This window comes from Solanum lycopersicum, chromosome 6 (genome assembly GCF_036512215.1).
Source record: "Solanum lycopersicum chromosome 6, SLM_r2.1".
Lineage (NCBI taxonomy): Eukaryota > Viridiplantae > Streptophyta > Magnoliopsida > Solanales > Solanaceae > Solanum > Solanum lycopersicum.
The window spans coordinates 34,920,008-34,943,339 of NC_090805.1; the positions used below are offsets into that span (position 1 = coordinate 34,920,008).

At 33.4% G+C, this 23,332-nt stretch overlaps 1 long non-coding RNA gene across 1 annotated transcript; it reads right to left on the minus strand.

Annotated features, from left to right (window-relative positions):
- Window positions 1-6,439: 6,439 nt before the first annotated feature.
- LOC138349045 (uncharacterized) lies at window positions 6,440-10,448 on the minus strand. The gene is made up of 3 exons (XR_011221576.1): window positions 10,144-10,448; window positions 7,538-7,624; window positions 6,440-6,653 (listed from the first exon to the last, which is right to left on the minus strand). It is a non-coding gene; the product is annotated as an uncharacterized lncRNA (long non-coding RNA).
- Window positions 10,449-23,332: the final 12,884 nt, after the last annotated feature.

Here is a 23,332-nt window from a genome sequence, read left to right on the forward strand (position 1 = left end):
TTAATTAGTGAAAAGACTAGTTTGACCTTTCTTAAATCCAGATTTGGACTTTCCTTATCTCAACCGCCAACTTCCGATAGACATATCTCCCTCATACGATATCTAAAATGCACAAACTTGATGGCGTTGGAAATATCCCTCCAAGGGATTTCTAATCATATCAAGAACTACCTGAAACTCTTCCTGAGATAAAAGTTATTGCCATTTGAAAATGACCAAAATTCACTATCTTTACTTAGGCAATTTTCCAGATTTCCCCCCTTTCTTAAAAAAAATGAATATTTTCAGTTTCATAACTATTTAAAATTTTGAATGCTACAAATAAGTAGATAGAATTATTTCGTGAGTCTTTTCATTTCTTTGTCAAATGTTTTAAAGAGTTGAGTTGCCTATTTCTGGCTAATTGAATATTCTGGAGTTTATTATTTTAGTCTTATAAATTACGGGTTTGCTTTTAAATTTATTTTACTGTTGAGTAATTATTTCACTGAGAGTTGAGCAAGGACAAGGGTTTGTTTGGGGTTAGCAATGATTCTCGAGTTCCTGTCATGTTCAAGGGGTAGACTCAGGGCGTGACAATTCAATAATTTTCTTGTTGTGAAAGTGAATTTATCCTAAAGATAGTTTCATCTTTTATGAATTTATTTTTATCTTTAAACATACTTTTTAGGTAGGGGAAGATAAGTTTGTTTCCAAAAACAATGATGTGGATGTCGTCTAATTCGATAGTATAGAGTTTCCTATGGGTGATGAAAGGAATCTCTAATATTATTTTTTCATTTATATCCTTGGTCATAAAATTATTAATAAAATCAAATTCATCAATGAATATGTGTTTTCCAAAGTTTATAATTTAATTTAATTTTTTGCCCGTTGTGGAGATTAATCGTGTAGTTTAATAAATTTCAACTCTGTGTATGCTAGGATACAAATAACTCTAAGATGTATGTAAAATACAAAGTAACTTTATGTTAACTCATAATCATAATACCATAAAAAGACAAATCATGCTTCTTCTCAAATTCTACTTGTGTAATGCATGAATGAAGTCCCATACCCATTCACACTAAGCAGAACCCCTTGAAGAATCATTTGACTACTACTGTGGGAGTTTTTCTAACCAACAACTGTCACTTAAGAGCAATAGTGATGATACAATACTTTACCTCACGCTGCCGAGGCCATCCTATACATTGCCATGATATAAGAATCTAACTCACTAAGTAGATCCACTAGCTTAACTTATATGATCATTTAAAAAGTATGAACAGTTAATACACATGATGGCTACATGGTTTATGAAGACTTGAGTTATTATGAACTCACATCCCCATATTGGTGCTCAATACTACTCCAAAAAATGTACTTAGCTCATGCTTTTAAAGAAACTTATTTCTGTGATTTAGATAATTGCTCAAAAAAAAAACTTCGCTCAAAGGTTATCTTCAGAATCTCAATTTTCCTGCTTGCTTCATTTAAAAGACATTATTTTTTTTTCTGAAAAGTAACTCAAAGGCTCTTTGAAAATCTCAGTTCCATTCTTATTTATATGTGAAAACATTTCTTTTAAATTCTTTGGGGTTACATAGTCCCCATATACTTCTTTGAAGAAAGAACTTCAAACTTTACTATTTTTTGAACTCAAAACTTAAGTCTTAAAACAAGATTACAACATTGTGAAAGACTTTTGAAAACTTGAAATGAACTTCTCTTACTTGGCTCTTGACTACTATTGACTTTGATCTTGAATACTCTTGATTTGACTCTTATCTGATCTGGGTTTGACTCTTAACTGATCCTTGAATTCAAGGATTATGATTTGTATTTGGAAAGATCTCATGTTGTTTAAGAATGATATTAGATAGCTAAACATGAGAAAAGACTGAAAATCAAGATTTGGAGGAGGGTCCGCGACGTAGAAGCATATTTAAATTTTGGTTTCGAAAACGTCTTTTGAGGGAGAACACCTTGTGTTAGTTACGCGGCGCGGAGCTAAAATTCCAATTCTAGGAACAGGTTGTGCGACGTGCTCCCATGTCCAAATTTCACTCATCGAAATTTTTTCTTCGTTTTTCTTCTCCAATTCACCCAAACTCATTTTTTTAGATGTAGATACCCAACATATGTACCTAAGAACCTAACTCAAAAAAAACTCTATAATGTGACGTAACGAACTCATAAACTTCTCAATTCATCCCAATTCAAGAACAACATTTGATTTCAAAAATACATGCCTTAGAGAAATTCACAACCAAATTGCATGATCTTGGCAAAACTTGAGTGTTTTCCTTGCTTCTCCTTCTCTTTTCTCCTCTTCTTTCCTCTTCTCTAAAACACTAACATTTTTTTCCAAAAAGCATAAAACTGACCAAGTTTAGTTTAGACCCTTATTTAATGCACTTAAACAAATTTAATTAATTGGGTACTGAAAAACCCTTTAAATTTATGGATTGGACATTTCCTTAATCCATCACCCCAACTTCCGAAGGGTATAGCTCACTCATACGAACTCGAAATCGCACGAATTTGGCGTTTGCAACTACGCCTAAATCATCTTGAGCTAGGAGTTATGATCATTTGAAGTTGACTAAAACTCAACTTTAGCTCACATACAATTTTTCAGATTTCCTTATACTTTTCAAAAATAAAATTTTTGAGCTTTCAAACTTCATTCTAGTTCTTTCTAGTTGCGAGATGTTACAAAGTGCATCTATGACCGCTTCGATTTCAGAAGAAATGGAGGCCGATATGATAGAATCCTATATGATGTCAAGTAAATAATAAATTTTTTACAATTTACATAAATAAATTATGCAACATCAGAAAACTATTTGCATTTTCTGGTAAACAAATTATTACCATACCGAAGTATCAATAACTATTGAATTTGAAGCATATTTTTCAAAATCTTGTGGAATTGTATCGGCACCATCATCCTAATAAAGAGAATATAAAATAATATTTCCCAAAAATAATTAATGTATAGTGATTAAAACACTTTTACTTACAACTTTCTTATCATAAATAATCAGATTTACCGAAGGATCGTCAGAGTGTGTTGTGGGTAGAAGAGTCCAGTGGACTCCATTGCATGTTCCTCAATGGATGTATCATCCTTATGTATTTGTAGACTTTATTATAAGGAATAATAAATTAAAGTATCTAGTAATGACATAATATTAATGTACATGATACAAAACTTAAAGAGAAAATGGTAAAAAATCCCCCACCACATATGATCAGATTTTAAACTACAAACTTATACTTCACGGGAGTCCTATTACCCCCCTGAACTATTTTAAAAGGAAATAAATTTCTTCCTATAATTACATAACCACTCAATTATATTGTGGTTTAACACACACATGCCATGTAAGCGCCACCTAATAAATATAGTAAATTAATTATTTTTCTTCCTTTTTTTTTTATTAATGTTACATTATAAACCATTCATTGTCATCAAGAACATCACCATTATCAAACCCACTTCTCATCCATTTACATTCTGTCAAGAGAAACGAAGGTGAATTTTTTTTCGACGAGTAAGAGTCTCTATGACCAGTATCTATATCTTATTATCCACAATTTCTCTCAAACTCCATTGCTACATATTTTACTCATGTTGGGGGCTTCTGAAGGGATATACAAAAGTATATATGGGCATTCCATAAATGCCAACTTAATTTTTTTTAATGTTCGTGAAAGTAGCAAATCAAATTAAAATAGTTGAAATTAATTCAACTGAAAAAATTTGTAAACCAATTGAACTTTTTATGCCTCATTTCGAAGATATCTAAATTTGTGATTAAATGAAGAATGTGAAATTAGGCCAATTTTTTAAAGAAGAGCTTGTGAATGTGTTGGAAACTGAAAATTTGTTTTTATATGACATGAATTACGGCAAAAAAAATAATTTTTTTAATTTTTTATTTTATTACTTCGATTTGGGAGTGATAACTAAATTTATTTAAAGGTTGTTTAATTATAGGTAAGAGAGACTTAATATGTAGAATTTCTGAAGATATTTGTAGAGATTTGTGATGAAAGATAAAATTAAGGCAAAAAAAGAGAAGAAGTAGAAGAAGAAGTGTAGAGTGGCGTAAAAAAGAAGAAGAGGTGTGGGGTGAGGTGGAGTGAGGTGGGTTGAGATGGTGGAGATTATTTTGATTTAATTAGAAAGAGAGAGAAAGAAAAATTAAAATTTGAAATACAATAAAAGCAACCATCTCCTTTTACTCTCTCAAAGAGAGTGAAATACACTTTCTTAGCCATCTAAACATTAAGGGTAGATTTATGGGAAATTTTTTTATAATGTCAATATTTTAGTATTTAATATGGTATAGTGTCAATAGTTTCAATATTTAGTGATAATGTCAAAAAATTACCTTATTATGTATATTAATTATATTTTATTTATTTGGTTAAATTAAAAAAAAATACAGAATTTATATAACAAACAGGAGCTATTTAGGGGAGAGAAAAAAATAAAAAAAGTAACAGATGCTTAAAAATCTAAACATTAGTTACAACATATTCAAAAACTGACGGATAAATCTGTTTATTATTCATGATGTTCATCAATTAAAAAAAAATTCTGGCGAGTTTTAGGTTTTGTGAAATAAACTGGATAACAACTTTTTGAAAAATAAACGCGATAGAAAAGTCGAAATATACATACAGTCAGATATTTGTTGATTAATTAATCTTTATATGTTTGTAGTTGATTGTGATTTGACGCGATTTTTTTTTATAATTGTTAATCTATGTATTTTCGTTTTGAACTTTTATGTATTTTGACCAATGCAATTATCATTATTTTTTCTGGGTTTGTTTACATTGTTTGGTTTACGAATTCAAATATACTGATTTATTGTAAAAATAAGACTATTCTGATTTGAATTTATTTTGTAACTTTTTTATAAAATATTGTATATCCAACAGAATACGTATGTGATGCATCACAATTTTAGACAACTAATCGTGTTCGATCATATATCCGAATTACTACTGTAACTTTATTGTTTTCTATTCTTGATACAAATTAATGGTAACGTATGCATTTTTGTATATAGTATTGACTTTGTGTATTTGTTTTTTTATTTATTATGAAGCATATATGGGGAGCATTAGTTTTATAATTATGCATTCTGGACATTGGACTGAAGATAATTGCTACGTTGATTACACAACTGAGGCAATCATAATTAAAGAATATGCATTGTTTAAAGAATTAGTTGATGAAGTTGCTAAACAGATTGGGGTAGATTTGAGGTATAACAAGTTGAAGCTTAAGAATAAAATAGAAGGTAGCATTGCACCTTTGGAGATACACAACGAGATGGGTATAAGAGTACATGTGTCATTGAAGAAAGAAGCTAGGGAATTTGCAAAGTAGCCCATTTGTGTGACTGTATTTGTGAATGATCGTGATATAAATAGTAGAAATCTGTATGAAGAAGATATTGACATGTGTAGTATAAATGGAGGAAGTACTAATGATAACCAAGCATTTGATCATCGTCTGAATTCTGTCCAGACAGTGCGTGTTCATCAATAATATCACGTGGCTCAGATTGAACACCTGTCCAGACAGTGCTTGTTCATCAATATCATCATGTGGCTTAGATTGAACACCTTCATTTGATTTTTCAACACCTTCGGGTGGCAATCGTAGAACAACAATTTCCCTCAGAGAAGGGACAATATTCTTCCATTTAATCAGAACACGAGTGTAGACAAAATAATTTACATGATAAAAGATATACATGGAATTGACACAATTATGAGGGTACAGTTTCGTTAGTTATCCACAATACCTCTCTATTACCATCATTGAATGTGTCTTTCATCAACAATTTGAATTGGGCTTTGCTCCTACTATTTGTCAATTTAGAATACGGGGAATACGATCACTGATTTTCCATGTAAAATTGGTCTGAACCTTACCCATGCACTCGTATATCCATATTTGAAGGACAGCAGGTATACCACATATTCTATAATATTGACCTTCAGAAGTCAAAACCTTGTTGATACTCTGTAGCAACCACTCGAATTCTTTTCTACCTCAAGGATAATGCATATACCGACCAATTTCAACCAAATCAAAGTTAATTCTAGGAAATACAAATATACACTTCCAAATTTATGGATACAAAGTACATCAAATCTATAAAATACAAAAATACATACTAATTATAAAAGAATCAAAATTCAATATACACTTCCAAATCTATGAATACAAAAAAACATTAAAACTATGAAATACAAAATACATACTAATCAAATGCATAATATGTTTCACATTGACATAACTTACACACACACAAAAAAAATAGAATACAAAATACAACAAGTCTATGAAATACAAAAATATATACTAACTATAACAGAACAAAAATTCCATATACACTTCCAGATCTATTTGGTAATAGTACAAACACATTGTAACATGTATTTATTTGAAACTTAAAAATCACTAAACAAAATCAACTAAAAATGCAAGGCACAAAACATGCAACAAAATAAAATACCTCTTCTCCAACAATTTGGCCTTCTTCAACTTCGTCATTAAGAATTTATGTGGGATTTTGCACACCGTCAGTACTGCATTTTTCCCCATCGTCTATCCTTCGTAGATTTAGTAGCGGAACCTACATTGTTGTTTATTTCTTGAGTGAAAAAAGATTAAATGATGGAAAATCAAAAGAGAATTAATTATTTTTCCAATACATCTAGTAACTCTCTTGAAATCGTCCATTGAAGAGAGAATTTTGAATTATCAAATCATAAAATAGGATTTAAGAACAACAACAAATCAAAGTTTATTTAAAAAACAGTAAAATCAGTAAGCAAATAATAAAGAATATGATAAACATAATACCCAACTCAATGTTAATCTTCAATACAATCTTGCAACGAAATTAAAGGGAAAAAATCAAAAATAAAAATATATCGAATATGAAATCTGGGGATATTTGATTTGATTTGGAACAAACTTAGAGAGAGAAATTGAAAAGAGCTTAATTAAAGGACTTTAAATTTATCCAATTATCAAAGTATAGGAGAGTGTGTAATCTATGTGAGAGAAAGCATGCGTGTAAACAAGGAGAGAGAAAACGTGATTTATATCATAATATTTTTTTTATTTTTAAAATAATGACATTTTTGACATGTTTACTAATATTATTAAAGTATGGATGTTACCACTAAATAAGTTTTTTTTGAACAGTTAGCTAAATTTTCCTAGATTTACTTTCTTATAAAATAGTTCAAAACGTCATAGGACCCCGTGAGGCTTAAGTGTATAAATCCGATAATAGATTAAGGGGGCATTTGACCATTTTCTCAAAATTAAATATAGTATCATATACATTATTAATGTATAAAGTACAATAAGTGATACACAAAAATAGTAACGTCTAATTCATAAATTAAAGTATCAATCATTAAACATGATATATTCTTAAAATATTTTAGGGATTGAAACAAATAATAATGCATGTAATACTAATGTAAGTATGAGACATGTACGTACCTTTGAAACATTTTCTTCGGAAACCTTTCGTTTTCCAACCTCCACAGTAGGTACATCAACATCATGATCAACATTTGCAAAATTTATCTGCGTCGGTGAAATGATTTGTTAGTAGAAGTTATAAGAATTGGGTTGTGGAACAATATTATCTTTCTCTACAAAATCATCCATCATGTGCGGCACCTTCAGTATCCTCAATGATTCAAAAAATCAGTATAACAAAAAATTGAGAAGGGAAGCAAAATACAGCAATTCAGAATGTTTTCTTCTTATTAACGTCTCAAGAGCTCCAATTTTATTGTCAAGAGCTCCAATTATGTTGTCAACCTAAATTCAAATTAAATATATAAAATGAAGTTAATAATGAACAAACAAATGTTTAAATCATATGGTAGTTTACTTACATAACATTTCATGTAAATCTTTAGACCCTTAATTCCTACACTATTCAAAGCTATTTTTCCAAAGAATGTATTATGAGGAACACCAGATACATCATAGACTTGTTGCGGTAGTGAATTTGGAGTTTGAAATGAATGATTTGATTGTTCATGTGATTTTGTGGATTTAGGCAAATTATATTTATGTGTATGTACACTCTTTATCCTCTTGGCGTGCGGTAGACGCTGCACTAGAAATTCATGTTGAACTCCTTAAAAGTTGCTCTAGAGGTTTTGATGAGAAGTCATCAAAATCAGAAACCTCCTCCGAGTGCACCTTCTCATTATTAACAATTGATGAATCTGATTGACTTGGAGGTACATGAATGTTATCTGGTAAATGAAGTGATTTGATTTCTTTGGGAGTGGGATGAATATTAGAACAATCATTCTATACAAATGAATAGTAAAACATCATGAGAAAAAAAGTAATAATGTATCGCAAACTTAAAAAAAAAGTAAAAATGTTGTTATGTAGTTATTACCTCAGTAAAGATGGTTTTCATAACCATCTAAAATTTGGGCTTTGGAGCCACAACTTTCCAATTGCATATCCTTGGTATACCATTTCTTTCTTTACATCTATCTCGTCATTATTACAGACGCACATTTATATATCCAGACATTAAGTGTGTATGGGAGTCCATTAAAATGATACATTTTTTTTATTGGGGTGTACTCGTTTTTAAATTATTTCATTAACTTTGTGAAGGAAAGTTATCCCCACAGGTACTGTTCATAGCTGCCATCTTCTACCATGAAGAAGTCCTTTATAGGAATGCTGCATCACCAAGTTGGGAATATACAAATCTATAGATAAAATACAAGATAGTCATCTGAAGGGCATCATCAATGTTGTCCCAACCATTTTGCATAAAAGGATCTACCAAATGTCCTTTATTTACATTAAAATTTAGATTAGGAGTATATCTTTGCACCATTTTACTGGTTTTGAATCTAAATAAGTAAAATCTATGATATTTTCTTTACATTTCAAACCAGTGATGATAGAAAACTCTTTGATACTAAATTGCAAGACATTTCCTTTGGCATGCCGAATTTGAATTTCTTTATCTAGATTGTCTTGTTCAATCTCTAGCAGATATGATTACTTGGTAAGATAACCTTAATAGTTGTATTTGGGGATATTTAGGTATGGAACAAATATGATATCCTTGAATAATTTCATACCATGTTCCTTTTTTGACAAGACTAAATCTTCAATAAAATTGGAGTTGTAGGTAGGATCAAACTTTAGGGAGTGCTTTGGAATATGTTTAATTACATAAATCATATTCTGCAATTACATAAATGATGTTTATTAATAAAAAAAAGTACATGATACATGCATACCTACAGATAGAAATACTAAACTATTACAGAATTATAATGATGTTTCGCTTTATTTAATACTAAATAGCAAGAAGACATAAAAGATGCACAAATTCGATTATTCTTCATATACAATGATATAATTGAATTTGATACAAATATAAATTCTCATAACCATTATATGCTATTTAAGTATCATATGAGACATTACCCTTAACTATGATGCACCATACCAAAACCAACCTACATGCCAAATTGTGAATTAAGAAACTATCTTAGACACAATAATGTTCATTTTATTTGATACTAAATAGCAACAAGTCATCTATAGTAACACAACTAAATATGATACAAATATAAATTCTCATAACCTACTTATGTTGTTTAAGTATCATATGGGGAATTATTTATGACTATGATGCACAATACCAAAACCAACCTACATGCTAAATTGTGAATTAAGCAACCATTTAGATACAATAATGTTCACTTTATTTGATACTAAATAACAGCAAAATATAAGAGGTACAATATTTAATTATTCTGTATATACGTATAACATATAAAATCTCATATCCATTTGCGTAATTCTGTGAGAATGATACATTATACAAAAAACAACCTACAAAGTAAATGTGATTTGAGTACTTAACTTAGATACAATTCTCTTCACTTTTGATGCAATAACAATTAACACAAAAAATGGAAAAATTATTGTATATGGGAAAGAACTGCGTATTTCAAACAATATACATAATAATAAAAAAAATTCTTTATCAGATCTAAAGAAAATAAATAAAAACAGGGGATACATATATGGTAAAATATGCATACCATGGATAGTGTTGGTCGATTAATGGGAGGGACAACCTTTCTATCCCTTTTCTTTGGGGTTTTCGCATCCTTTGATGTAGAAGATGCATGTACTTTCTTTTTCAATTTTCTCTTGATGGAACTTTGATTTATCATAATTGTCGGGCCATGCAACCTTTTAAATCTCAATTCTTCTTGATTAGGATCTTCTGAATAAAAAATTAGAGATTTTTTAGATGTTAGTTGCATGATGCAAGAACTGAAACGATGGATACACAATAATTAAAAAAATGGAAATCAGAATGGAGAAGATAAGACAACCTTATTTGAACTTTTAATGCGGTTGAATTGTGATAGGATTCTTTTGAAATTCAAAATGATTTGAATTTGATAACTGAATTGGTAATTGGCGAGATTGAGGGCGAAAATTAGGGAATGGAAAAGGTCAGTTTTGGCTTCCAAATTGTAACACCTTATTTTTTCGCAATAAGACTCGAACCATTTTCGTAATCAGTGAAATTTTGCAAGGAATTTAAAATTTCTTAAGCGTTAAGGTCACTAGCTGTAGCACCTTGAGTTCCAAAAAGAACTAAATCGGAACTAGCAAAATCTAAAATTTTGCAAGTTAAGCTAAGTGTGAGTTTTGGGTCGACTTCAAATACCTATAACTCCTAGATCAGGTTGATTTTGGTGTGCTACCAAATATTTTAGAAAATGACTTTGAATTATCTTTCCAATGCAACCGAGTTTGCTAAGTTTTGAGTTCAAAGGAGTGAGATATGACTACGGAAAGCAAGGAATCTCACCACTTACTCTGGAGTGCTCAACTGGATCAAGGGTGCGTCGGATGTAGATCATCGTTACATGCGTATGTATCATGATACGATGCAGGGAAACTGGCATCAATACATTAAATGTAGGAGTATCGGAGTTGGAGTTCTAAAACAACTTAAGCTAGAAAAGAGTAAGAAGGGGCACTTACCTTTGACGCTGCTCAACTCTTGAATTATATGACTCAATAATATTGACTCATTTTGTTATAAAGAAATTTAAAACAAGTGAATATAAAGAAAATTTGTTTGGAACGCGTTGTAAATTCTGATGTACACAGAGATACAATTAACTCTGACATATATGTAAAAATACAAATAAACTAATGTATATATGTAATAACATTTAACTTCTGTAGGAATTTCTCTAACCGACAACTATCACTTAAGGATACAGTGTTGATACATTGATGTACCTCACGCTGATAGCGCATCCTATACTCGGCCAAAGGTATAAGACCTAAACTGCCTAATAGATCCAATAGTCTACTCAGAAAAGGGTTCATCTAAGAAATATTACCCTTTTCTACCCATGGTGGCTAGATGGTTTATGGGGGCTCTGGGTTGTCTAAACTCTCCCACATATTGGTACTCAATATTACTCCCAAAATATATTGGGTCTTATGTTTTAAAAACATAATGATTGTGTGATTTGAAATTAGTGAAAAAAATACTTAGCTCAAATACTATCTTGCAAATCTAGTTTTCCTGCTTGCTTTATTTAGAAAGTTATTTCTCTTTCACTGAATACTAGCCCGAAGGCTTTTTGAATGTCTCAGTTTTCCCTTTTATTAAATGTGAAAACATTTTAATTTCTTTTGGGAATACTTAGTTCCCATATTTTTTTTGAAGGAATACTTCACTTTACTCTGAACTTAACTCGAGCGTAAGTCTTTAAATGACAATTAAAACATTTTTAAAAGATTTATGAAACTTGAAATGAAATTCTCCTTCTTAACTTTAGTCCTTACTAAAACTGATCTTTATGTCTTAAAACAAGTTTAATGTATTTGCAAATGACTTCATGAAAGAATATTAAGAACTATCTAGACTTTGCTCTAACTTTTTCTTGAATTTTAAGTTATGGATTCAAGGGTGTAAATTCGTGTTTCTGGAATTTTTCTGTATGATTAGAAGTCATTTAGAGTAGTTAGAATCACTAGGAAGTGTTAAAATACTTTAGAAGGGCTTAATCAGACTTAATTCCAAAACAACTAGGTGAAAAACGTTGATTCGGGTGCATCCTGGGCATGCCGCGCCAGACCCATTGGTCTGGAGGCTCCATTTGTGCGCATTGCAGGAGTGCCACTCTAGACCCTCTGGCGCTGATAAGTGCGCCACTTCTGACCCTGCCTAAGTGATACTTGACTAATTTTTCATCTCGTTTTTCAATGCTAAACCCCTAAACCTCCATAGTTCTTTTCCCAATTTCATAGGATTTAAAGTACCTTTAATAATCAATGGATCCAACTCAAAAAACAACCCTGAATTTCTAATCAAAACAACCATAGGCATTAAACAACTCAACCAATAAGAATTGAACAGTGTTCTCATTCAACAAATTTGAAAATCATGGGATTGAAACAAGCTTGGTGTGTGGCTGTACTAAACTAACACTAAAAGATCTCACATACCTTGATAGGGATCATCCTCGTTGAAATCCACTACCAAATCTTGATGTTCTTGGTGTATTCTTGACTTTTATCCCTTTTTTTCTTTTTTCCTCTCTTCTCCAATCCTTAAGAGTGATTTTGATTTTCCAAAATTGAACTAAACTTTGTTTTAACCCCAATAAACCCATAAAATAAAATAGGAAAGTAATTGGTTAAAAGACAAGTTTGCCCTTCCTTAAATCTGGATTTTGACTTTCCTTCTTAACATCCCGAATTCCGATAGGCATATATCCCACATACGATTTTAAAATTATGCACACTTGGCTGCGTTGGAAAGATATATTGAAGGGATTTCCAACTATATCAAGAAGAACCTCTAACAAATACTGAGCTAGAAGTTTTAGCCGAGAGATAAAATTTTTGTCATGATTCATGAACTGATGTACTCTCTAATTTTTTTCGTTGAAAATTACCAATACTAGATTTCTTAACTTAGTCATTTTTTCCAGATTTTTTCCTCTTTCTTTCGAAAAATGAATATTTTTTGTTTTTTTTAGCTAATTCAAATTTGTGAGATGTTACAATATATTTCCTTTGGGAACATTCATCCTCGGATGAGATTTCTTTCACTAAATTAAGAATATTAACATCAAGTTCAACACTCAACAAACAACATCAAGTAACCACATGCTTACTCATAGTTTATAAACAACTAAGAAGAGAATTAGTACCTTGATATGAATTGTCTCCGGATTCAAAGAGATGTTGATATCTCCTTTTCATATCTTCTTCAACTTACCAAGTAGCCTCTTCAAAAAATTGGTTCATACAAAGGACTTTCACTGATGCAACCTCCTTTGTTAACAACTTGTGAACGTGGAGATGTAAAATCTGAATCGGAATCTCTTCATAGGATAAGCTATCATGGATCCCAACATTTTAAGTCGGTACAACCAATGAAAGATCTCGCATGCACTTTTTCAAGATAGATATATGAAATACTGGATGAACGCTGCTAACTCTTGTGGCAGCTCTAACTCATAAGCTACATTGACAATCCTTTTGTCTATGCGACAAGGTCCAATATACCGAGGAAGAAGTTTCCCCTTCTTACCAAACGTCATAAAAACCTTCATGGGTGAACCTTCAAGTATATCCAATCATCCACTTCAAACTCTAACGACAATCTACTAACATCCGTGTAGGATTTTTGATGACTCTGTGCAGTTTTCAATCTCTTTTGAATCACCTTCACCTTCTCCATAGCTTGGTGAACTAGATCTGGTCCTATCAACCTTGCTTCCCAAACTCCGAACCACCTAATATGATATTTGGATCTTCTACTATAAAGGGTCTCATATGGAGCCATCTAGATGCTAGATAATAATTATTGTTATAAGCGAATTCAATGAGACGTAGGTGATCATCCCAATTCACCTTGAAATCAATCATGCAATACCTCAACATATATTCTTATGTCTGGATAGTACGCTCCTCTTTTCCATCCACATGCGGATAAAAAATAGAGCTTAAATTCACATTTGAGCTTTTAATTTTCTTGAAAGATTTCAGGAACCGTGTAGTAAAATGTGCACCTCTATCTAGGATGATCGAAACTTTGACTACATGAAGTCTCAGTACTTTGTGAATATATAAGTCTGCATAATCCTTTACTGAATGAGTGGTTTTTACAGGCAAGAACAGTGTTGATTTTGTCTTTCTTCAACAATTACCAAATTGAATCATGCTTCCTGTGAGACCTTGGTAACCCTGTGATGAAGTGTATATTAATAATCTCCCACATCCTTTCCAGAATTTCTATATTTTGAGCCAACCTCTAGGCCTTTGGTTCTCTACTTTAACTTGTTAGCAATTCAGGCACTTGGAAACAAATTTGGCAATGCCCTTCTTTATATCATTCCACCAATATATCTCTCTCAAATCACGGTATATCTTTGTGGAACCTGGATGAATTGAATATCTAGAGCTATGACCTTCTTCCATGATCCTTTCTTAATGCCCATCTACCATAGGTAACCATAATCTACCTTGATATCTTAACGCACTATCTCCCCCCTTGTTCAAAAATTAGTATCTTTGCTTATGAACATTTTCCTTCAATGCAAGTAAAATAGAATCTTGGTTTTTCTTCTCTTTCATTTCTGACAGTAATGATGATTCATCCCCATTTGTCACCATTATTCCTCCTTTTGTGGAATCCATGAGTCGGACTCCTAGGCGTGCAAGTCAATGCACTTATTTGGAAGTTCCTTCTTCTCTACCTCAAGATGGGCGGTACTATCCATAGACAACCGGATTAAGTCTTCAAGAACAATATTAACCTTACCTGGGTGGTAAAGAATTCTCATGTCATAATCTTTGAGCAATTCTAACCACCTCATTTGTCTGAGATTAATCACTCTCATAGTGAACATATATTATAGGATCTTGTGATCAGTGAAGAAATCCACATAAATACCATACATATAGTGATACCATATCTGCAAAGTGAATACTACATCAGCCAACTCTAAGTCATGGGTTGGATAATTCTTCTCATGAACCTTTAATTGTCTGGAAGCATAAGTTATAACCTTGTCATTCTGCATTAACACACAATCCAAACAAACTCTATATGAATCACACTACACCACAAAACCTTGACTAATTTTTGGTAAGGTCAAGAGTGGGGTAGTAGTCAACCTCTTTTTTAACTCCTGAAAGAATTTTCTCACAAACATCTGACTATTGAAACTTAACTGTTTTCTTAGTCAACTTGTTCAAATGAGACGAGATAGATGAAAATCCCTCAACAAATCTTTTATAGTAGTTAGCCATACCTAAAAAACTCCTTATATCAGTTGGAGAAGTAGGTCTAGGCCCAACTCTAAACTATTTCTATCTTTTGGGAATAAACTCTTATCTCATCACCAGAAACTATGTGGCTCGAGAATGCCATAGATTTAAGCCAAAACTCACATTTTAAGAACTTAGAATATAAATCCTCATCTTTCAAAGTCTGAAGGACTATTCTGAGATGACTAGGATGATCTTCTTCATACCTTTAATAGATTAGTATGACATCAATTAAGACGATGACAAACATATATAAATAAGGTTTGAAGACTCTATTCACACGATTCATGAATGTTGCAGGCACATTTTTCAACCCAAACTACTTGACTCAAAACTCAAAAAGTTGTCTTTGGAATGTTACATTGTCTAACTTTCAACTAGTGGTATCCTGATCTAAGGTCAATCTCGGAAAAACAAGAAGCACCCTGAAGCTGATCAAAAAGTTCATCTATCCTTGGAAGAGGATACTTATTCTTGATGGTAACTTTGTTCAAATGATGATAATCTATACATATACTAAGGGAACAATCCTTTTTTCTAACAAACAAGACTGGAGTGACCCAATGTAAGACACTTGGTCGAATGAATCCCCTATCTTACAGATCTTTCAACTGTTCTTTCAGCTCTTTTAACTCTGATGGTGTCATTCTATAGGAAGGAATAGAGAAATAATGAGTATTTGCAAGAAGATCTACACCAAAGTTTATTTCTCTCTTAGGAGGGACTCCAGGAAGATCATTTGTAAAGACTTCTCCGAACTCTTTCATTAATGGAACTAACTGAATAGGAGGTATCTCAACACTAGAGTCATTAACTCAAACTAAGTGATAGACACACCTCATAGAAACTAACTTCCTCTACTTAAATTACAAATAAAACGACCCTAACACACTGCAGAAGTGCTTTTCCACTCTAACACTGGCTCATTTTGAAATTAAAACTTGACTACTCGAGTTCTACAATCAACTTAGGCATAAAAGGCATGACGTCTGTCCACACAAGGATAACATCAAAGTCTACCATGTCCACCTTAACTAAATCGTCCATGGTACTCTTGTGATTGATGGAAATGAGACAATCATGATAGACTCTTTCTGCTAGAATAGATTCATCAAGCAGTGTGGAGACACTAAATGGTTAACTAAGGCTCTCAGGAATAATATCAAAGTTGATATCAATATATGGAGTCACAAAAGATAAATTCTCTCCTTGGTCTATCAATGCATAAATAATAATTCTAATACTTTAATCATTCAAGTGACAACATCTGGAGTCTCTTTCTCTTGGCGATTGTTGAGAGCACACAAGCGATTTGTTCCTCCACCATTTCCAAAAATAGCTCTTCTAGGTGTAGGTGACTGGTTCTATTTCCCCCACTACAGTTTCCCTTCTTATTCTTTGGACACTCTCCCATGAAATGCTCGGTTTGACGATACTTAAAGCAATCAATGGAGCCCTCAGGACAAACACAAGAGTGGTTTCTACCAAATTTGGCGTATGCAAGAGGATAAATACCCCCTTGCGCCTTACTATCTTGTGAATAAGCAGGTTTATCTCTAGAATTTGGCCATAGTACTCACCCTTTTTCTTGGGTGTAGGTGCACTGGCACATGATGGGGCAGGACCCTTCTGTTTCTATTGGAAGGATTACATGTTGGCATTACTCTTCTACTTCCCGGACTCATTCCTTGTCTTAGCTCTCTTGTTTCTATACTCTTCTTTGACCCTCCCTTTCTCCTCTTCAAGCTGCTGCACATAAATCGTCAACCTTGATATGTCCATGTCGCCTATCATCATTGCAGCTCTACTCTCTTTGCTTGGGTCGTGCAAGCCGGCGACAAACAAGCTCATCCTGCTCCTCATGTCCTTAAATATTTTAGGAGCATAACGGGGATGTTGGGTGAACTTACTGTTGACATCCGATTTTAATAGACCTTTCACCATTTTTAGGAATGCTTTTCAATTAAATACGTATTTTAAAATTTATTTTAGAATTTATAATTTTAATCGATTTTGCATAGGAAAGTTGTATATTTTAGTATGTCTACTTTATAAAATTATTGTAAATATTATTAAAATATTTTAAACTTATTAATAAATTTCAAAATATTTATTTTAGTCAAACTTTTTAAAATTTCAGTGATTACTTGTACAAAAAATATTATAACATTTGTAATATTTTAATTGAATATCATTTCTTTAAATTTCCTCAAAATAATGTATATCTTAGTCCATTTTATTCCAATTTATTTCAATCCTAGTCATCTCAATTCCAATTTAATTTCAATCATAACCACCCTTTTATTTCAAATCTAGCGATTTCGTATTTCAATTTTGGCCATCTCAATTTCAATTCTATATAATTTCAGCTTTAATGTCGTCCGTTCATTTAATACATTAAGTCCTAGATGAATCCTACCCTTTCATCTCTTATTAAATCAACGATTGAGATCAACTTCCTCATCTCTTTCTTTTAATACCAAAAGACCCCAAACCCTAATTCATTCTTAATTTCTCTTCCCCTCTCAACAGATAAGCCGCCGCTCCACTTTCCTCATCTTTCTTCTCTCCCCTATCTTCCATCACTCCTCCTTTTCTCTGCCTCTCTCCGCCAGCAGCAGCAGCGAGGCTGCTTCTCTTCCTCTCCTCTCTAACGCTGCTCCTATTGGGCAGCAGTTCCAAGCGAGCTCCACTGCACAAGCCAGCCAACAGCAACTAGTGAAAGCTTCCAGCGGCTGCAACGACCGGAAGCAGAAGCAGCGGCTAGAGCCGTCCCACCTATCCTCTTCTCGTGAGAACCACCACCAGCCAGGCGAGGCAGACATTAGCTCGAGCAGCGACCAGCAGCAGGTGGTGGCAGAGCAGAGTAGCCGTAGAAGCAAAAAATGGATTTCAAAGGAAACAATAAGCAGCTCCGACTAGTGAATAAGAGGCATCTTTCGATGAAATTTAGGGGGTTTAACACTTATTTTAATTCCTGCCTATTTTGAGGTATCATTCGGATAATGATAGATCTGTTCAGATCTGTTTGGGTATGATTTTCTAAACATTTTTCTTAATGTGTCATATGTTATATTAGTCTGCTCGTATTCTTTAGAATTTTCTTAGGGTTGCTGATTATTGAATATATTGAAGTACTATGGCCTTATTCTTTTCTTAGATAAAAATAACATGTGTAAGTTGTGATTTCCTATTTAAGCTCTTGTCCACCTCTGCTATTATGATCTCCTTTAATTTGTGCAGTTTATTAAAGTATGTTTGTTTCAGTGATTTTGTCCTTTAACTAATGGTTTGCAGACTCTCTACATTTATAATAATTAAATTCTTCGTGTATGAACTCCTTTGACTAATTTCCATATGTTAAAATCATAAATGAAGCTGTAATCATATTTATTGACTTCTCTTGGTTGCTCAGATTTCACTTTTAGTCAAAATTTCTATTTTTATATTTTGAACTCACCGTATTGGATGCCATAATACTATTTATTACCATTTTCTCTATTCCTTTTAATGTGATTGTGGAACTTGAGGGATGCGTAACACCTTCCCCTCGAGGTAATTTGAACTCTTACCCTGATATCTGGTTCATTGACCTTGGTTATACTTAGTTAGGTCGTGCACAAAGCCCGCATTGCAAACAAATGGGGCGCGACATAAAGTCGACTCTGCTGGGGATATTATGTTCTTACGATTACGTGTTTTATGCTTATGTATGTGGGGTTCGGTTTATTTGGTTATTTCATTATTTGTTAGGTGATTTCCATGTTTACTTATTTTTTTGTTGCCTTATTTATTGTCTTTTTTCTATGTTCCTCCCCTTTCCCTCTACATTATTTATTTATTACCATTTTTCACCCTTTTCCTTTCCCCTATTTGTTTACTTACATGTATAATCACATACCCTCTTTCCTTATTTGCATGATTTTTAATATATTTTTAGTTCACTTTCCTTTACTTATGCTTATTTATTTATTTATCGCTTTTATAAGTTGCCTATATATTATTGTTTTTAACCTAAATGATAAATATTTCCTGCTTTAATAACTGACATTCCACTCACGCTTCCCAAATTGGGACCCTCTTCCTTTTTTTATTTTTATTCCCATGATGGTATGTGATTGCATATCTCACAAATACTCCAATTCACTTCAAACACCCTTTCTTAGTGAGATGGCTAAGGTATGGATGATATACATAGTTTTACTACCGTGGAACCATGTTTCTTCTCGCATATAATCCCTTTCAATTCTATGTCATGACAATTATTAGAAATCTTTATTAAGTTATACATGTTGCATAAGACCTAGGTGGTTTGACCCGTGGTGTCAATCCACATAATTAGTAGTTACTCTGTCGTCTAAATGGCCCCAACACCCTTTAGAAAAATTGCATACTTATGTTTCAATGTGATCATAATAATCAAATCAAGCCCACTTTGCAAAATTGGAGTTCAGAAATTGTTTGCTGTTATGTTTGCCGAGACATGGATGATATCAACTCCCCCAAACCCTCAAATGGTCACAGAGGTGAATCACAGACTTAGAAGTTGGTGCATGGATACAAAGAGATATCGGGAGAGGGAGATTCGTCAATTGTTAAGTGGTCTCACGTTTCTTATCTCTGTCATACCAAACCCTCATCTGACTAGGGTCCTACTAGAATTTAGGGACATGTGAGGATGATTTTAAAATTTACAGATTGTGACTTGACACGGACAATTGAAGAAATAAGTGGTTTAATCGACTTGTCATACCATGAGTGTGAAATGATGGTACCATATAATCCATCATCAAGGGAATTTCTAAAAAGCATTGGGATGAAGTCTAATCCAATCTTTATTTCTTTAGACCTTAAGTGGACACATTTAGACTTTCTGTACTCACCATGTAACCGAGATAATAGCTACTACAATTTTAGCGATGAATTTGAGTGCTCCATTGAAGAATGTGAAAAATATCGCTTAGATGCATTTGCCATTGCATTATTAGAATACTTTTTTCCCTAAAACAAGGGGAAAATTGGCACATGTTTAAGGTATGTGTTGAGACTTAGCTCAAAGAGGGGGATAGCCTATGAAAACCATAGTGCCCATGATCCTGGCGGAGATAATGAGGAGTCTGTCAGCATGTGTCGATGGTAGAATGTTCTTCGAAGGATGCAACCTTCTACTTTAACCGTGAGTTATCGAACACTTCCACAGGATATACGACATGGTAGACATATTTCTTGGTCAAGGAAACAAGATTGATAACCATTCAAGAAGAATGGTACTTTTCACCGCACCTGATGGATTTGTGGACTCACAGATATTTTTTTATAGAGCTTGTGAGCCACCGAATCGAGTGGAAGCTTTATTGATTATCCATGCCTAATGCCATAGTAAGAGGGGACGACCGATACTTCATTGAGATTATTAGCTTTAAGGGTGTTCAACCATATGTGCCACTTCGAGTACTTTGACAATTTGGGCAAACACAAGTCATACCACTCCGATCTGACATGGAGCAGTTTAAGTATGAGTTTGGACTAGATAAACTACAATTCTACAACATACTGTGACAATGGAAACGTGTCTTGACCATTCTTATGGGTACACAATAGGCTTTATGTACACACTATATGACATATGGATCCTGATAGCACTGAAGACCCTATATTAAGTGGGGAAGGACACCATGGGCTCACCGGTGAAAGGTAAAAGATATGGGCACGCAGTGTGTTTAACATCAGACCAAGGTTGATTTGTAGACCAAGGTTTACCACACGCGATCAAAGGGTTCTCTTCCTTTTCTCTTAATTGTGAATTACAAAATAAAGATGAAAGTGACTAATGGCAAGGTTAAATGCAAGACTGTTGAAAAAGTGTATTTCAGATGAGTTGGTACCAAGCCTTGAGCAAAAAATAAAGAAGTTAGAAGAAAAGGTGTTTGATATGCTCAAGTGGGAAAAATTGTTACTCTTCGCCAATCCTATTTTGTAGACAAACATGGATATGTGGTGTTTCAAAAGTCAAGCCATTCTCCAAAATAATCATCCAACTCACCCTACTTCTCATCCTCCTCCAAGTTACCCTAATTCTTAATATCAACAAAGTTTCATTCAAATGCCTCCAAACAACACCCACTTTCCAAATTATTGGTATCATCCCTAACATCATCTCTTAGATCTCAACATCTTACTCCACTCCCTCATAATTCTAACATGCAAGCTTCTCGATATGAAACACCTTTGATCCATGTTCCTTGGCATCATGCGTCTCTCATACAATTTCCAATCCTTCCATATCAAATGTCCCCGTACCAAAGGTCTCATCTGCCATATAAACAACCAACATATCCTGTCCAAAATACCAAAGTCGTTACTCCTTTGACTGAGCCTATAGGACAACTCTATGAGAAATTGATGATGGTCGGACACATCATTCTTATCAATGAAATATGGATGAATGCACGTGCATGGTGGATTTAACCCTCTAAGATTTGTGATTATCATTTAAGAATGAAAGGACATACCATAGAAGAATGTCGCGATCTAAGAGACAAGATTCAACAATTGATTGATAGTAAGGTCATACGCTTGGAAGACTTTACATCAAAGAAAGTTCAAATTTAAACGTGATAAAGTTTAATCAAACCTATTTACAATAAGGCTTGCGCTATTTTAGTTCAAATTTTCTACAATAAGATACCGATGTTAACATATGGGCAACAAAAGTTGGGCAAAATCTATCATTCAGATGTTGCTCAAGAAGGTTCTTTTAATGTCTCACTTACGCTCTTTATATTTTGGAACTACGTCAAACCTTATTCCCATTAAAAAGGGTATACATAGGCGCTCCTATAGGGGTTCGGTCTTATGATAATAAAAATTTTCATTTTCCCTTTTATTGGTAACTACGGAAGAATTTTCAAGAGGATCTCAAAAATTTCCATCAAAGATTTCTCCTTGCATATCTCGATACTGGGCAGAATTTTTGAGATGAACTCAAAAATTCCATCAAAAGCATTTCTTCTCAACCATACTATCTCCACCATCCCTAGGAGTAGCATCACGATTTTGAGGAGGAACATAGGCCCATTCCTATCATTTCTGTTATCGCAGTTACCCCTGTTGAAGTTGTTGTCACGGTTGTAGCTTCCATCTCGGGCATAATGACCCTCACGGTTATAGTTACCATAGTTCCGACCTTGGCTCCCTTGACCTTGGCGCCAATTTCTCCTGATTAGAGCCTTGGTTACTTGGTCGGAAACCCCTCGTCTGCTAATTTACCGCATAGGAATCCTCCGCATAATAGCATTCATCATTAGGTGGTAGTGGTTTAGACAAGTAGTTAACTCCATTTATCTTTTCTTCACCCCCAGTGAAATGGTTTAGTACCAACCCAAGATTAGCTCTCATCTGAGCCATTTCTTCACGAATCTCATTTGTTGCTGGGTTGTGAGTGAACTGCACTGCGAAAGTATTTCTCCTGGTATCTGACTTCCTACTACTCCAAGTTTTATTGTTCCGGGAGATTTTCTCTAATTTTTCAGCAATCTCAGCATAAGGACACGCCCATAAGATCCTCCTGCTATAGTGTCCAACACCGCTTTATTATTATCATCTTGTCCCCGATAGAAGTATTGCTTCAGTGTCTCATCATCTATACGGCGATTTGGGACACTTCTAAAGAACGAGGTGAATCTATCCTAAGAACTACTAACTGACTCTCCTGGTAGTGCAACAAAGTTGTTCACTCTGTCTTTGTGGTTTTGTTTCTTGGAGACCGGGTAGTAGCATGCTAAGAAAACATCCCTTAGTTGGTTCTAAGTGAAAATTGAGTTGTACGGGAGCTCAGTGAACCATATAGCAACCTCTCCCATCAGTGAGAGAGGAAACACTCTTAGCCCTATTATATCTAATTCCAAGTCA